At 43.8% G+C, this 16643-nt stretch overlaps 1 non-coding gene across 1 annotated transcript; it reads right to left on the reverse strand.

Moving 5' to 3' along the window:
- Positions 1-238: 238 nt before the first annotated feature.
- On the reverse strand, positions 239-310 carry trnat-cgu (transfer RNA threonine (anticodon CGU)). The gene has a single exon. It is a non-coding gene; the product is annotated as a tRNA-Thr (tRNA).
- Between the last annotated feature and the right edge of the window lie 16333 nt (positions 311-16643).

The raw sequence follows: 16643 nt of genomic DNA on the forward strand, positions 1-16643 counted from the left end.
ATGTCAATAATTTGGAAGCTTTTCCTAATGAACCGAAAATCATGTTTTTGTTTAGTATAATTCTGCTTTTCTCTCTCCAGCTCTCCACAAATCTAGCAAAGCATTGTCCGTCTAAGATCCTGTTTACAGTAAAAGAAATGAAAATCACTTCAACATACTCGAATTAATACGTTATAAATGCTGTGACGTTAGGCGAATTATAGCGCAATATCTTGTCAAGGTATCAAGCCAATATAACAGGCACGGACGGGATTTGAACCCGTGATCTTCGGTTTACGAGACCGACGCCTTACCACTTGGCCACCGCGCCTTGATAATCAAATAGCTATTTAGAACTATAGTAGAATGATTAAAATCCTAAATCTTCATATATTCACGACCTCTGTTTCACGGATATGGATGTGAATATGCACCGGATGTAAGTTTTAAGAAATTATGTAATGTCCTCCTCTATACTGACTATGTCAGTGGCAAAGAAGTTTCAGTAATTAGTTGCTAAGTACTACTGCGCACTAGAGATATTTTAAGTGAACGAAGTATCCTTCTATCCATTACCCGTCTTGCTGCTGATCCTAAATTATCATCAAACAATTCTCGTGCGTCAGAACCTCAGAAGACGGAACAAGCCAGTCCCTGATGGCATGAATTTTATCCCGATCCATTATTTGGTCGCCCTGTGAAAAGTAAAGCAGATTCTAAAATGAGGATCTTTCGGAAAGTGAAATTCACTATTCTCTAGCTTTATAAATAAGTTTTTATATAATAAACTATGAAGAACCTGACGAATATGGGAAATATGCTCCCAATATCAACTTGGAAAACAAACAATATATAAAAATAAACAACAGCGACAACAAAATATCGTCCTCATACCCAGTTTAACATGTCCACCAGTGCATCATTCATTAAGACGTAAGCAACTGCTGGTGTGTTATTATCATGTGTTCATTATTCGTATTGGGGATATAGATAGCCGTCTTCTATTCATCGACATACCGAAACAGACTTAAAGTGTAGGAAATTACTGTGAACTAATTTGGTGAAGATGATGTCCGTTTGCTGTCAATCAACGGCTGAGACCATTAACTCAAAGGGTATTTTTAGTGGTCATCTTGTTAAACTCCTAATAATTAACATAGATTATCAAGCTGTTGTCCTTTGTGATAGAATAAAATCCTGCTGCCAGCATCTTTTCTTGTGTGAGTCGCACTTGTCAGGATCAGGCAGAGAGAACAACCTACATCACAATGGCCAGGATCAAGGCAATAATTTAATGGCACAATCACAATAACGACGGATTGGCTGCGACGTAGTTTTTTTTTTTAATTGCTAAAAACTACCAGTGGTCTGAGTATTCAGGAAGGTCTCTCTCTATCTCACTCATAATATCTCAGAAAGTAACGTCAGACACAGGTACACATATCTTTATTTTTATCTTTATTTTGGTCAGGAGAAATGCCTCCTAATTCTGGGAAACCGATTAAATACAGATATTTAATCAGTCTGGCGGTCAACTAGAAATGACACCCCGGAATGAGTCAATCAAATGTACTGGTGTTTTGTCGGGGTCAGTATTGTTACCACTTCCTGTTATGCTGCATGTAAATGATTTAGATGGCGGAATAGCTGGCTTGTTGTCAAGTATGCAGGTCACACAAAGATTGTTAGAGGGATGGGCAGTGTTGAGGAAATAGGAAGGATGTAGAAGTACATAGATTAGGAAAATGGGCAAGAGAGTGGCATATGAAATACGATGGTCATGCACTTTGGTAGTGGAAATAAATATGCAGACTATTTTATAAACGGAGAAAATCCAAAAAAAAATTAGAAAGTAATGAAAAGTTCTTGTGACTCCCTGTACAGGAAGCGCTAAGGTAATCTTACAGGCATAGTCGGTGGTGAATAAGGCAAATGCCATTTTAACATTCATTTTCTGAGGTCCAGAATGCTGCAGCAAGGATGCGATGCAGAGGCTTTACGAGGAACTAGTGAGACCGTACCTCGAGTATTGTGTACATTTTGGGCCCTTCATGTTACGAAAGATGTGTTGGCATTGAGAGGGTGCAGAACAGGCATACAGCGAAGATTCCAGAAATGAAGGAATTACCATACGATGAACAATCAATGGCTCTGGTTCTATACTCGCTTGAATTCAGAAGGATGAGAGGGATCACATTGAAACATTTTTTAATGTTGCAAGGCCTGGACAGAGTAAATGTGGAAAGAATATTTGCCATGGTGGTGGAGTCTGGTTTCATAGGGCATAGCCTCATGATAGACGAACACCCTGTGAAATCAGATATTGGGAGAAATGTCCTTCGCCAGACAGGTGAATTTATGGAACTTGTTGCCACATGCATCTGTGGAGCTCAGTTTGTTTGGGGCGTCTAAGACAGTGATTGATAGGGTCTTGATTGGACGCATCAAAGCTTACAGGGAGAATTCCGGGAAATGGGGTTGAAGAGAAGATGGAATAAAAATGATCAGCCCTGATTAAATGGCACAGCAAACTCGAGGGACCAGATGGCCTAATTCTGCTCCAATATCGGGTCGCGGAGAGATGTTATGATGGGACTAAACGGCGACTCCTTTGCTTGCAACTACGGAAACAACTATATTTCCATCTGTAATATTTTTATTTTTCCCTACCAGTTTTTTGTTTTTTTTTGAAGAACCTGGCTTGGAGTAAGACGCTGACCGGTTTCTTTGCGGGAATGGGAATCATTCCCGGTATTTCAGGTGTGGCCGTTTTACGGCACAGGAAGTGCTGTTCGGCCTTAGACTCCAGATCGAATACTGAAGCATACGATCTCGGGCTCTGGAGACGGACAAAGCGAGGTTCAGTGTCACGGCAGGAGACGCGTGTGTCATCGAGTGCGTCGGGATATCTGCTGTGGGCCCGAAGACGCGGGATATTAGCGATCTTCAGGGACAGAGCTCGAAAAAATAACGACTTAACGGTTATTTAACATCGTAAACCAGGGAGTTGTTTGTTACGTCTCCCCGCTTGCTTGGGGAAAAAAAAACGAAACGGAGTTAAGTCCTTAACCCTTGTTAGAGATAAATAATCTGCAGTATTTTGAATGCCCGATGAGACGTAAAAACTTTGGGGTAACTGTAAGTCTGTGTATTCGTTGTTGTTTTGTTCACGCTTAGTGCTCGGTGGCGATACCGATAGTTGCTCTTTTGCTTTTGGGGGGTAGGGGGAATGTTGCTCGCTGCAGCTAACGCGCAGGACGAAGGGCAGCTGAGGGGAGGGTTTTTGGGGTTCTTGCGTTTATCTGTCGTTCATTCTTTTGCGCATTCCTCTGTTTTCGTGGATGTTTGTAAAGAAAAAGTAATTCATTTCAGGATGCATATTGTATACATTTCTTTGACATTAAATTGGACCTTTGAACCTTTGAATGTCTTATGATATTATCGACTTAAAAGAACCGTACCTGTTTGACTGTAAATGTTTTGGGTCACTCTGTATCTTCCTCGACTTTAATAGAGTCTATTTCAATACTGGATGGTGTAAGACTCCAGTGAGACGTTATAATAATGGAACTCACATTTAGTCATACACGACCACTAACCAGTTCCACGTGACCCTGAGAACAACGTTAACGAAAGGTATCTCCAGGTTCTCGTTAGAGGTGTTCAAAACTGATCTCTAGTTATCTCCCTTGCTTATGCGAAGTAGTCATGTTCACAAGAGCCGATTATCAATGCCGGGACGTAACTTACCATCCTTCTTGCTCACAAAAAAGGAATGCTGCTCCTGCCGGAGATGTTGACAGACGGATAAACTCCATGGCGAATGCCTCTATGGTCACGTTTCAGGACTAGAGAGTGAAAAATGCTGAATCCGCGGAGGACTACTGCCAAGTAGGACTTTTATGGCACAGTCGCATCGCCTGTATGAGGGCAGCGTTGTGGCCTATATTTTGCTTTGGTCGTCAAGGAGATCTGCATATTCAACGGGAATCCTGAACATGAGTACATACATAGTTGATGCAGGAGGGGATTCATGGATCCCATCTGGACAGGTAGACAGGCAGAGAGGCATGCCGGTCCCCACTTTTGGAGTGCTTTCAGAGAGCAATGGATCCGTGGCTTATGTCGGGAACATCAGGGGAAGCAAGGTACAGGTGTCAGTTCAGCCGAATCAACTAGATCCAAAAAGAATTGTTAATGATGGTTGCCTTCGAAGGGTTCTTTGGAAAGACATCGACCGACAAGCGGCTTAACTTTGCTCCTTTCCCTCGTTTTCTGATTCGGAGCTCCCCATGAATGAGCTGGAGAGACGTTCATGAAATACCCAGTTGCACCGGAGTTGATATACGCCTTACTTTCATGGGTCTTAGACATCCACAACTGGAGAAAGAAACGACAGGTCAGGAATTTTCTCCCTAAAGACGGGTATACTAAATCGTCACAACAGAGGCAGTGACCTGTTCCCCTGCGCCGCTCTTGTTCCTCCTGAGACATGCGCGTGAGCCCTACTTATATAGCGTCTTTCCGGGGCCATGAGCGGTTTGTGAGAGGTGGGAGATAGGGCGTGGAATAACGGTTACCTTACAGCGTGCAGGAAACTTGAAACATTATTTTTCAGTGTCACTGTGCAGACGGTCCCCAACGCAAAAATCCAGATTAATCAGTTTATTTGCTCGTCCCAAACAGCGATCTCATGCCTGACTAATGCGGTCAGTCCACACTAGAAGGCAGTAATGAAAGATCTCTTATTCCAACCGGTCTTCACTGCAAGCGTCCAGAATTTGATTTTCTTACCGTTTCAACACTTTGGCACGGGTTCATATGTCGATGGACAGCCTGCTTACCTCCTACTGCAAAGTCAAAACCCTCCTTAATATTGCCACAGAATCTCTGAACGACTGGTCTTTGGGATAACCTTGCTCCCGTAAAGCGTTGAAGAGGATGAGCAGTAATCCATCTAGAAGTTTTACATATATCTGACATTGTTCGCGAATCATTACCAAAACGATCAGGATGGGTTATTTATTTATTTTTTTTTCTGTTCGCTTGGGGTATTGATATTCATGCAACCTTCTGTATCACCAGAATGTCGCCTAGTTGTGGTATACTCATTTCCTGTATGGAATCTGGAATTTCTGGCGGACTGAACGCGGCAGTCTGTTTTTGCTCGGGTGCAGCAGAAGGAACCAGGAGCATTAGTAGCAGATATTGCAGGGGCAACAAAAGTGTAGTAGTGCTCGGAGTCAGACTGGGGCGGCAGAGGCTGCTGTGCTGAGCAAGAGCGCAACCCGGAGACACACGAGTCCGGTTGGTTGCGGTGAGCTGTGCAACAGTTGCAGCTGGGGATGATACCAGTTCCTTCAGATTAAAGGAAAAAAAAAAAAAAAAAAAATCTTAGCACAAGTTGACTCATTTCTGCCGTAAATTCACTCAGGACAGAACCCATTGTCTGTAGCTTCTCCAGTACCTGGCCAATGAATCTTATGGCAAAGGAAACTGCTCTTTCGCTGTACTGGCTCGATAGTTCACATACTTTACTGCGAACAGAGTTAGAGGGGAAAGAAAACCTTAAGGGCTTAGTGAAGCAATACATTTAAATAAAACTATGACTTGGGAAACGAAATCAGCACTACAGATAAATGAAATAACTAAACATAAAAGGAATACCGCTTGTCTTCGGAGTCAGTTGACTCTACAATCCAAATTCTCCAAAAGATCGAATGCAATCAAGCAACGAAAGGTTGCAGTGCTTTGCTCAAGTATAGACGAGCGGAAAGATAAAAGGAATGCAGGTAAATCCCGTCACAATAATAAAAAAAAAGAGCAGACACGTGCATATTCACGGGCAGAATTGCCGTATATGCGCTGCGAATTCCGTGGTTGTGACAGACATATTATGGGACTGAGCACAGCGTCTCTAAATATGTAGTTCATGGGTCTTACCGGGGCTACCGAAGGGAAAGGTCCGACGGTCTTAGAAATAGAGTCAAATAAAAGTGCAACAGAGAAAAAAGGCCGATCGGTCCATCTAGTCTGTGCCGAGCTACTGAACTGCCTACAAACATCTGCCTGTATCAGGGAAGTTGCTCTGGAAACATTTACTTGCTAAACTTTTCTCAAACGTTGCGATCGAGCCTGCATCTACCACATGTAATCGCAGCTCGTTCTACACTCTCAGGAGAATCTGTGTGAGGAAGTTTCTTCCTTTGTTCTCAATAAAGTTTTCAGCTGTCACCATGATACCCGTGGCATCTCGTTATCGTACCACACAATTTCTGTGGAGAAAGCGAGAAAGGGTTTCATTCACCCTGCCTGTTGTGTCTGTGTCTTAACTGCCTTAACTAAACGAGATAGATAGAGAGATAGAGATAGAGACAGATATAGAAAGAGAGGTAGGAAATATCACTCCATACAAACGTCTAGGGAAATCGTTACTTTAAAAGAACGATTAATCCAAACAACCTGACACTAAACGTCAGTAAGACGAAAGAGCTGATTGTGGATTTCAGATAGGGTAAGTCGAAGGAACATATACCAATCCCCATAGAGGGATCAGAAGAGGAGAGAGTGAGCAGCTTCAAGCTCCTGGGTGTCAAGATCTCTGAGGATCTAACCATGTCCCAACACATTGATGTAGTCATAAAAAAGGCAAGACAGTGGCTATAATCTATTAAGAGTTTGAAGCGATTTGGCATGTCAACAAATACTCTCAAAAACTTCTATAGTTGTACCGTGGAGGGCATTCTGATAGGCTGTATTACTGTCTTGTATGGAGGGTCTACTGCACAGGACCGAAACAAGCTGCAGAAGGTTGTAAATATAGTCAGTTCTATCTTGGACACTCGCCTACATGTATGAGGGTCTTCTTTAGGCAGCAGTATCTCAGGAAGGTTGCGTCCATTACTAAAGACTTCCACCAACCAGGGCTTGCACTTTCTCACTGCTACCATCAGGTAGGGGAGCCTGAAGGCACACTCTCTACGATTCAGCAACAGCTTCATCTCCTCTGCTATCTAATTTCTGAATGGACTTTGAAGCTTTGCACACTACCTCACTTTTATTAATATGCAGTCTTTCTGTTTTTGCACGTTTTAATAATCTATTCAATATACATGATTGCTTTACCTGTTTATTTATTATTATGCTTTATTTTATTTATTATTATCTTTTTCTCTCTGTCTACTAGATTATGAATTGCATTGAACTGCTGCTGCTAAATTATCAAATTTCCCGTCACATGCCGGTGATAATAAACCTGATTCAGATTCAGATTGTGATTTAGATTCTGAAATAGATCGATACATTATACTTCAAATTCCTCTAGATTACTGGATTAATGCAACATAAAGCAGTATGTACAGTTGTACTGGAAGGGTCCCTTGTTAGTGTTGATTGTGAGGAACTTCCTGCTTAACGCCTCTATCACCAGTTGCAGATAGGTTTGTGACAAGTCAAATTTTAGTAAGCCTTCGGTTCGGCCGGCGGCTTTATTGCAGGGAACGCAGTCTCTGATCGTGCCAAATGTGAAATCTGAGGTGCATAACCTCCTGTTTGTGTAGATGCTACGTGATGTGTCACACTGTTACAAAACCATACCACAAAATAACAGACAGTGCACCATATGCAGTTAAATGCTTGAGCTTAATTTGACGAAGTGTTTAGCAAAGTAAAACTAAACGAAAGGGGCCTGTTTTAATGAAACGTTTAATTTGCACGTTAGAGCTCGTCCTTTCCTTTCGCTGGTCCTACATCAAATTCTCCGGGCTTCGTCAACTCCCCACCCCACTATACGTCCACTACTTTCTGGTGTCTACGACGTCTCCTCTCTTCATCAACCGACGAAAAAACCTAGATGGTCTCGGCCGCAGGCACACAACAAGAAAACAAAACTCTCACTTCATTGCACGGGCACATTCCAAAGCCCCCGTTATCTCTAGTCATAACCCAAAATTTGATGCTACAGGAAAGCCATTATATTAGCAGTATTTCTACAGAAAAGACACATTACATTAGCAGTGAAATATTTCCCACGGAATTACAGTCTTCCTCCCCCAGCTAATTCAGTCATTTCTCAATGACAGTGAAATAAGTCCCCAATAGTTCAGGAAAAGCACAAAGTCCAATCAAGGTGTAGGTGATAGCGATGTAGCTCCACAAAGCGGTAAAAGCCACACTCTGTCCCCCAGTTCCATATGGACCAGCCAATCCGGTGTCTCCTGATTCTCTGAGATCTCCGTTTCCAACCTGCATGTTCCAGGAAGTCCCCGAAGATGAAAAACTCAGCGATCAACAATCTCTTCCCAGTTTGTCCCACCAGGACCCGTGACAAGATACGCCAAGGACATCGCCCGCTTGACTGTGATCTTCGTCGACGCCGTGTTCCTGAACAACACAGCCATACTGTTCGCCTGGACAACCGAGGCGTGCTGCAGTTGGTGCTTCACCAGTACACCCGACTCCTCTTTGTGGTCTTTCGGAGCGTCAACTAAGCGGGCCTCGCCCTCAGGCATTCCGGGAAATTTAGGAGTCCCCATCACTCTCAGTACTTCCACAGGCCATAACAGGATTGGCTTTGACTGGGTGAACCACACAGTAACTCGCTTAAATTCGATATCTGGTCCAATGAAACCACGCGCTTCCTCAAAAGCAGATTAAAACACCGGGTGACCTAACAAGGCTCTCATAAAGATCTCTCCAGCTCTCTACTTGCAGGTTCACATGAACATCCTCACATCCTCACTAGAATTGAAACGCCGCCCTACTCAATGGGCTCCGGACAAACCAACACTACCATATCAAGGAGCTCTTCACTCCTACATCGGCCTCCGAAAACTCCAGGTTCACTGACAGATAACTATTGTATGGATGATCACCAGCACTAAGACCACAGATCTCTGAGTGTTAAATGCGTCAGATACTAGTTGTCAAACGAATGGTAGAGTAACGTGAGCTGCGAACCTGTGTCGAGTAGGCTTTGGCATGAATACGTTCTATCCGTAGAGGTACACTGGAATCTGTCCCCCCACTAAGCCTTCAGTAATAGGGTCCGTCAGTTTCGAGGGTTCCATTGTATTTTGTAGGGAACGTGATCCCTGGCTGTCCCCTCACTGGGTCTGTTCGAAGTTTCCCGACGGCTCTCTCTGCTTATATACCAAGGTGCTCACTCTCAGAGCGGTTTCCCGTCGTTCACACTCCCGCCTGAAGTGCCCCTCATCACCACATTTATAACAGACAAAAAAGGTTGGTCTCTTCTCGAGGAGAACTGGCCACCCGCACGCCTCTGCGCAGACGTCCTCGTAGGTGGTTCGTCTCTCTATCAGTTCCATCAAACAGTGGTGGGGGGTGGTTCACACCCACTGATAACAACAGCGATATCTCAGTTCTTAACTCTGCTATGGCACCCTTCACCACTCCCCGGGTTCGGTTTTCCGTGGTTACTCCTACACGGGGACTACTATTGAGGGGAACATCCGTTTGACGGAGTCCTCCCGCGCTTCGGAGGCGTTCTCCTCCTCCCCTACATATCTGAGCAGCTGAACTAACGAGATAGTCGGAAACATCAAACGATTAGGTCCTGAGACTGAGTGCCCATTGCTATTTGGTCCATTCCTACTGATCCACCTCAACCGCCTTAATAGGCCCCGCTGCACCTCAAGAAATTTAGGTGCCTCTCTAGCCGATAGATGTAGGCAGAAAGCTTCTTCTCCTTCTTCCGACGCATTGTCTGAAACACCGTTTCGAGCTCCTCTTCCCGCTCATTCGTCAAAATGAGAGAACCCGTTTTTTTAACCCACCGTCCCCAATACGGGAGAATCAACGCAATGTACCTGCTCCGTTACACTCTTTACCTCCGGGAAAGTATAGACAGCCTACGGCCCTACCACTTCTGCGGCACTAGAAGTAGCAGGCAGTTCCTCTAATCTGAACAAAAACAAAATTTCTGCCCGCCATTTTATCAAATCTCCGCTCCACCATCGTAACTTTACCTACAGCTTTAACAGTACTTCAAAGTCGAATTAGCAATTCGTCAGGGGTACAAATATCCACCCGACACAACACGCACGAATTAGTTACTGGCAACTAATGCACACCACCCGCTGATTCCTTGCATCACGTATCGTACTCGCTTTACGAGACAATGGTTTAGCATAGACTTAAACACACAACCCACGGGTTCTATGCTCAGGGCAATCACAGAACAAAAAAAAAGAAACAACAACAACGACAACAACAAAATCATTACATTAACAATGCTTCTACGGAAAAAAAAAAGAACAATACATTTGTCGTGAAACTTCCCTGGGCGTTATACTTTCCAAACATCGGCCAGACGTGACAGGACATACTCACATGGAGCCGTAGTGCAATGTAGTGAAGGCAGAAAAAATGGAATGACACCAGATCAGCTACACTGCAGAGCCAGTAGCTCATTGATGGAGGATAACTGCAGTACTCGGTATACTTGAACTAGAATTGTCTTTACTGTGTAAAATCAAGTCAATAGTGGAGGTTGTTCATTGAATTTAATTGCATCGTTTTGAGTTCATGGGCTTCGAGTTAATGCTACAGCTCTATACAAAACCTTTAAACCAGTATGTCGATCCATTGTAGGCAGAAGATGATGCTTTAGCGAGGGTGTGCAAAAGATTTACCAGAAATCTGCCTGGATTGCACAGCATTTTATAGGAGGATAAAGAGTAAGAGATGACTTCACAGTGTTGTAAAAGATGATTAGAGGCATAAGTCGAGTACACATTCAGAGATGTTATTTCCAGTGCAGCAAGGGCACATAGCGGGTACGTTATTGCGATTGCAGCAAATAATAGGGGGATGAACGAGCTTTTCTTTGCGACTTGGTGAGCACAACGTTTCACAATACCGGCGACACGGGTTCAATCTCTCCGCTGTCTGTGAGCAGTTGATACACTTTATTTCCTTGACTGCATGGATTTCCTGAGTACGTTCCCGTTTCCTCGTACAGTCCAAGTATCTTCCGGTTAGGAGGTATTTATACCTTGCAAATTGTCCTTCTGATTATAAACAGATAAGCAGAGCGTAGCGAGTGCGCGCAACGCCCTATAAGTGATGATGTAACAGCTGATAAGGTCATCTGCCCCTGAGTGGTCGCTCCCTGTAGCGCACATTTTAATACACTTTCGCAGTAACTTTCTTAACTTGGCTTTATAAAGACCAGCAAATGCACCTCAGGTACAGACACTCGGGCGCTGTAACTGTCTCTGACTTGTACGCTCCTCCAAGAACAGCGTCCCACTTTCCTGACGGAAGTTACACAACTCCAAATCGTGAATACGAACGCACAGTATAATATGCAAGTACAATTCCGAAACATTGTTTTCAAGCAACCAGAGAAGATGTAAGATTTAATTGAGAAAAAAAAAAAGTATTCCAATATGTGACTGATAATGCAACAATGCCGAAGTTCCATGCAGAAAGGAGCTGAATATGTCACATTAATGAATTTGGAAATTAAATTGTATGACAATTTCTCATAAATCAATTGCCAGCGAAGGTATGACACGTTATTTAGACTGTTCATCTCTGTGCCATAGCAGAACGCACATTATGGCACAACACAAACAAAATGCTGGAGGAACTCAGCAGGCCAGATAGTACAGTCGATGTTTCGAGCCAAAACCATTCGGCAGGGCTACCCTTTATTTATACGTGTATTTATGCACGTGGCAGTAATCTGCACAACGATATGGTTATTGTTCATGCTCTATATCCATACGTTATTAATTGACCATCTGGCTGATGAACATCTGGGATGATCTGGTAACCCGCAGTTAAGAACACAAAGTGAGGAACCAGGTGGATACATTGGACGTTCTGATCCGGGTATTCATGCAGCATATGAAGATAGTTTATAATAGATAATTAAGAGTCTTACAATGGCAACTCTGCTGCAAATTGAATATTACCGAAAACAATATCCACGGTCTCGTTTTGTTAATAAATTTCACTTAATAATATCTTGAGACTTATTACATGCAAAGTTTGGAGCGATCAGAAGAAACTGGAGGAGAAAACTTTGCAAAAAGTTTCTTAGATAAACTTCATACCTGCAAAACTGCTTAACAGGTAGCAAAGCTTGTATTTGTGAAAATGAAGTTCATGTCATGGTCCGGTCCGTGACTTCCGCGTTCCGGTTCACGGTCTGGTCAATGGACTACTGACTCCGGGCCTTCCGGTTATTCTTTGTTTAAGTTGGGCTTAATCATGGGTACCTGATGCTTGTCTTGGGGCTGGGAATATAAATGGCCCGGGGTTCGAGTGTGGGTACTTGTTCGTCTCGTCAGTTTCTCGTCCTCGCCTCCGTGGAGTAAGTCAGGCCATCTTCGTCGTCACCTTGCGGTTGGATCTGTCTCTTCCTGTTCTTGTCTCCGTTGGGTAAGCCAGACCGCTTTCACCGTTATCCTGAAGCTGGACTGTTCCTTCCCCTTTCCCTGCCCTTCTTTTGAAGCCTTGCCAGCAACCTGTGTCTGGAGCCTTGCGTGCATCCCGTGGCTGGAGCTTTGCCTGCAACCTGTGTCTGGAGCCATGCCTACAACCTGTCTCTGGAGCGTTGCCTGCAACCTGGGTCTGGAGCTTTGTTTGCAACCTTGTCAAATTATACCACCGGAGCGAGACCGGAACCTTGTCATTGTCAAGATAAGGAGCTGTCTATCGTTGATTTGGATCTGCCTCTCTGTCTACGACTGCTTTAGATAGGTCCAGTCGTGTTTGCCGCTACCTCGTGTGGGGAACCGTCTCTATCCACGCATTCGCTAAGTAGGTCCGACCACTCGAAGCTACCTAGTGTTGAAAATAGTCTCGTCGTGTTCAGCATTCTGTGTTGAGCCGAATCGCCAAGTCTTGTTCCCAAGGCGGGGTCCCTGTTCTGTGTTCCATGTCCCTGTGTCCCTGTCCCTCAAGACTAAGGTTCCGTGTTCCCGTGCTCTAGAGCAAGGCTCTGTGTTCCTGTCCGCCCCAAGAACAAGGCTCTACCTTCTACGCTCCTGTCGTCCCGAGGCCAAGGTTCCGAGGTTATTGTCATCCCAAGTCCATGGCTCAGCTGTTCCAGAGTACCAAATCAAGGCTTAGTGTTCTCGTCCTGCTCATGTGCCTCCTCCTATCCATATGCGTCGTCCTGTACTGGAGTTCTCTCGTCTTGTACTGGACTTCCATCGTCCTGCTCAGGTGTCTTTCGTCCTGTCATGTAGCGTCGCCTAGCTCTGTCTCCCAAGACCGCATCATGTCTTCATCTAGTTCCGGAGACCGAGCACGAGTCAAAACCCAGGTTCTGGGTCCTTGTCCAGTCTCTGGCTTGGAGTCTGAACCCAAGCCACGTTATCTCCTCGCCTGAAGAACCCAAGACTCGTGATGTCCTCGCTTCGAAGTACCTAAGACATGTCCATTCCTGTAGCTACGTCATGCCTTCGCCTAGTTCTGGAGTCCGAGCCCGAGTTAAGACCCAGCTTCTCAGTCCCTGTCCAGTCTCTGGCTCGGAGTCCGAACCGAAGCCTCGTCGTTTTTTGCCTCGAAGAACCCAATCGTCGTCATGTCCTCGCCTCGAAGAACACGAGCCATGAATAATCCAAGCCATGAAAAACCCAAACCATGTCCAGTCCTATAGCCACCCCATGTCCTCGTCTAGTTCCGTGTTCCGATCCCGAATCAACCCAGGTTCTGGGGCCTTGTCCAATCTCTGGCTCGGAGTCCAAGGACAGACTCTTCGTTCCCATTTCCTTGTCCTGGTACTGCTTGCCTAGCCAATGTCCCAACCCAAGTCTGTGTTCTTGTCCTAGCTCTCGATGCAATTTCTGTTCCTGGTACTTCATTGTCTGTGTCTTGCATTTGGGTCGGCTCCCAGCGTCCCCTTATAACAGTACAATGTTTGAATTAGTATACAGTATGCAACAAACAACACTAAAATGTCTAAATTGTAAGGATGCATTTTTCGCTATTAAATCGAGTGATGTGTGCTTAGGTTATTAATGTGTGGACAGCATTGCAGTAGAGTGCACCATAGTTACACGTAATAACCATCAAATAGTTAATTGCTTTGATAACCATTGCTAAATTATGTTTCGTGTGGCTTCGAATATTTCATTTGCAATAGTTTCCACAGAGGATTGTGAGTGTTTAGAACGAACTCCAGAATTCAACACAGTACTCCAAGTGGGGTCTGACCAGTGTCCAATATTACCTCTCGGCTCTTAAACTGAATCCCAAGATTGATGAAAGCCAATGCACAGTATGTCTTCTTAACCACAGAGACATCCTATCCCAATGATCCGGACCCCAGGATCCCTCTGATCCTCGACACTGCCAAAAGTCTTACCATTAATGCATTCTGTCATCATATTTGACCTACCAAACCGAACCACCTCACACCTATCTGGCTTGAAATCCATCTGCCAGTTCTCTGCCCAGTTTTGAATCCTATTAAAGTCTCGTTCTAAACTCTGACAGCCCTCTACACTATCCACAATACGCCAAGCCTTTGTGTCATCAGTAAAATTATTAACCCATCCCTCCACTTTCTCATACAAGAAACTTATAAAAATCACAAAGAACAGCTGTCCCAGAACAGATCCTTGAGGCACAACTCTTGTCATCTGCTTCCATGCAGAATATGACCTGTCTCATAACCACAAATTGCCTTCTGTTAGCAAGCCAGTTCTCGATCCAGAAAACAATGTCCCATGCATCCGTACTTTCCCAATAAGCCTTGCATGGGTTACCTTATCGAATGCCTTTCTAAAATACACGGGTAAATGGCAATCACTTGGAATTTCAACATTAGATGCGAAGGACGGGGAGTAAACGACGATGTCATAAATGTGAATGGATAAAAGTAATCCCGATCATATTTAAGTTCAAATCCAACAAGCAGAATGTTTTTTTTTTTGTTTTGTTTTGTTTTTTTCTTTTGTTTACACGACTATTTAACTTAATCTTTCCTGAAATAGTTAATGAAACTTGTTCACTATAAAGAGGTATGACTTAAATATCCAAAAACATCTTTATTATAAATTATCATTAATCATTGTGCGGGAGGAGTTATTTAAGTAGAATTGTTCCGTTAAATTCACAACTTACAGACTGATTCGTGTTTAAATAAAAGTAACAACATTAAAGTTGGTAATAGTGCAAAAAAAAAAAAAGAAAATAGCTGGAAGTGGACAAGTCATTGATTCATCTGACACCATGTTTAATATTGTCGTAATCTCTGCACGCATTTTGATTATTTTCTTACCGACAGAGCCATGGGAAATTCTTGGCAGAATAGTTCTGTCATTGACAAACTTATAAATGTTTTTTTGAGTTCTTTCTGGCCAGATAGCCGTTGTTGTTGGTTTTTTTTTTCCTTTGTTTTTAATTTTGGAACAGTAAGTTCAACTACAGACCCTGAGGTGCGCCAAATATGATTGGCAGCGAGAAGGAAACGCTGTTGCCCATGAGCATAAACTGTGAACACACTGTATGCGGACAATTGCCTATGTGCAGAGGGAGGTACAGAGGCCCAGTTTAGAGCTTGTTCATTGGGGACTGAATGTATGATTCTGTTCTCTTCTCAGCTGCAATCAATAGACATTAACGACTATTATTGTCCACGCGTTGCAAGTTGGTGTGAACAGCCAGTGTTATTGCATCCGCTGTAGATCTAGTGTGTCGATAGGCAAAGAGCAGCGGATCTAGGTCCGCTATTAAGTAGGAGATTATCTAACCATCAGCAACCTCGCAAAGCACGTCATCATATTACTTGTAAGTGTTACAGGGCAACAGATGTTGAGTTAAAGTATTAGACACCAACATGTACTAGGTGAGAACTCAATCGATATATTTTCAGCTATTAAAGTTACCTGCTCTGTGCTCAACCTGGCCTTCCTAGTTCTGGATCATTAGTTTTGAGATCCAAAAGTTCTAGCGTTCAACAGACTCCTGAACCTTTTGGCTGCTTTAAACAAAACATGATTTTATGTGTCCAAAGCTGTATTATGTCACTTAAGAAATTGAGAAGTTGCTGAGGAATCATTGAAGATGGCCACTACCGTTACCCCCACATTAGTAAACACTCCATCTGGGTAAATCTAACATAAGGAGCATCAAGGCCAGATTCAACCTACGCCAAACTACGGGCCCGATAATATACCATGTCTGTTTTGAAAGACTGGGCAGCCCAGGTCCCACAGATGCAGATGGATATCACAGATCACAAGACAAAGGAGCAGAAATAGGCCATTCGGCCCATCGAGTCTGCTCCGCAGCTCCCCCATGAGCTAAATTATTCACCCACCTAGTTCCAATTTCCGGCTTTTTCCCCATATCCCTTGATACCCTGAGTAATTAGATACTTGTCAATCTCCTTCTTAAACACCTTCAATGATCGGGCCTCCACAGCCATATGTGGCAACGAATTCCACAAACCACGACCCTCTGGCAAAAAAAAAAAAAATCTTCTCATTTCTGTTTTAGCTGGGTACCCTCTAATTCTACGACTATGGCCTCTTGGTCTGGACTCACCCAGCAAGTGAAACAACCTTTGCACATCTACTCTATCCAAACCTTTCAACATTCAAAACGTTTCTATGAGATCCCCTCTCATTCTTCTATACTCTAATGAATACAATCCAAGAGCCGACAGACCCTCCTCATAT

The sequence above is a fragment of the Mobula birostris genome, chromosome 10, assembly GCF_030028105.1.
Source record: "Mobula birostris isolate sMobBir1 chromosome 10, sMobBir1.hap1, whole genome shotgun sequence".
Lineage (NCBI taxonomy): Eukaryota > Metazoa > Chordata > Chondrichthyes > Myliobatiformes > Myliobatidae > Mobula > Mobula birostris.